At 41.8% G+C, this 1632-nt stretch overlaps 1 non-coding gene across 1 annotated transcript; it reads left to right on the top strand.

The window, feature by feature from the left end:
* Positions 1-406: 406 nt before the first annotated feature.
* On the top strand, positions 407-508 carry LOC133753930 (small nucleolar RNA U13). The gene has a single exon (XR_009865159.1). It is a non-coding gene; the product is annotated as a small nucleolar RNA U13 (small nucleolar RNA).
* The last annotated feature ends 1124 nt before the right edge of the window (positions 509-1632 follow it).

The following is a 1632-nucleotide window of genomic DNA, read 5'->3' as shown; positions in this document are numbered from 1 at the left end:
GGAAACTACTTTAAAGTTCTTCTTTAAAACATGTAAATCTGTTCTGGAGTATATTGGGATTGGATCCAGGTATAAAACAAAACAAAACAAAACAAAACAAAACTCTTGTCCCAACACCCAGGAAGGAAACCTTGCCTTCTTGACACCTCCTTTGTCTTACCCAACTTCAGTCTTGTAGATTTCACTATCTGTGGCAAACACTGTCAGTTACTTCCCAATATCTGAATTTGATACCTAGTCTTTTTTTTTGAAACTAGATTTTTAGGTGGGTAAATCGTTACTCAGCTAAAAGACACTATTTCTTAGCTTCCCTTACATGTATTTATGTGACTAAGATCCAGATAATGAGATAAAAGTGGTCACTATATAATACTTCCAGCAACTCTCCTTAAAAGTTAGAGATCAGATCCTTTTGTGGTTCATAAGTGTGATGATTGGATTTACACACCACTGGGTGAAATGTGCCTTTCTCAAACTGTGTTATGATGTTGGCACATGGGAACTTATATTGGAAAAACAAAATAAAATCAAAGGCAGAGATAACACATTTGTTCTCATTTTTCTCCAGTGAATCGTCTGGAACATGAATGTAATTACTAGAATACTAGCATTTATCTTTGACCATGAAGACATAGAACCTACAAATGGGAGAGTGTACATTCTCAGTCCTTGAGGACTTAATGATGCTGCCGTACTAGCCCTGGGTTGCCTTTAGCTCATGTTGGGAAATGTTGACCTACACTAGAAGGCCAATAACCTTCTAATGGTCACTCTACTTCCAGTCCTTACCTTTCAAAGTGTTTTATACATTATTCAGAAGGAAACTTCTTAAAACTATTTTGAGGGGCCGGCATTGTGGTGTAGCAGGTCAAGTTGCCACCTGTGACATCGGCATCCCATATGGGCACTGGTTCAAGTCCTAACTGTTCCATTTCTGATCCAGCTCCCTGCTGATGCACCTGGGAAAGCAGTGGAAGATGGCTCAAATACTTGGGCCCTGGCACCCACATGGGAGACCCAGAAGAAGCTCTTGGCTAATGCCTTGTTCTGGCCAAGCCCTGGCCATTTTGGCCATTTGGGGAGTGAACCAGTGGATGAAAGAGCCCTCTCTGTTTCTCTCTCTGTCTCTCTGTCTCTCTCTCTCTCTCTCTCTCTCTCTGTAATCCTGCCTTTCAAATAAATAAAATAATATTTGCTTGATAAATCTTTATTTTATATGGCCCAAATATCTGGGCCATCTTCCACTGCCTTCCCAGGCACATTAGCAGCGTGCTTGTTTGGAAGTAGAGCAGCCGGGACTTGAACTGGCACCTGTGTGTGTTGCTGATACCACAGGCACAATTATGACACAGCTCCAGCCCCAAAATAAATCTTAAAAAAATTTTTTTTGACTTATGCCTACTCACTACTGCATAACTTTCTTATGCTGACATTCAAGGCCCTCCACAGTCTGATCCACATCTACTTTTTTAAAAAATTTTATTTATTTGGGAGGCAGAGTTACAGAGAGGCAGAAGCAGAGGCAGAGAGGGAATCTTCCACCCGCTGGTTCACTCCCCAAATGGTCGCAAAGGCCGGAACTGTGCCGATCTGAGGCCAGGAACCAAGAGGTTCTTCTGGGTCTCCCATATG

The sequence above is a fragment of the Lepus europaeus genome, chromosome X (genome assembly GCF_033115175.1).
Source record: "Lepus europaeus isolate LE1 chromosome X, mLepTim1.pri, whole genome shotgun sequence".
Lineage (NCBI taxonomy): Eukaryota > Metazoa > Chordata > Mammalia > Lagomorpha > Leporidae > Lepus > Lepus europaeus.
The sequence above is the reverse complement of the archived record's forward strand: the minus strand, read 5'-3'. Positions and strand labels throughout refer to the sequence as shown.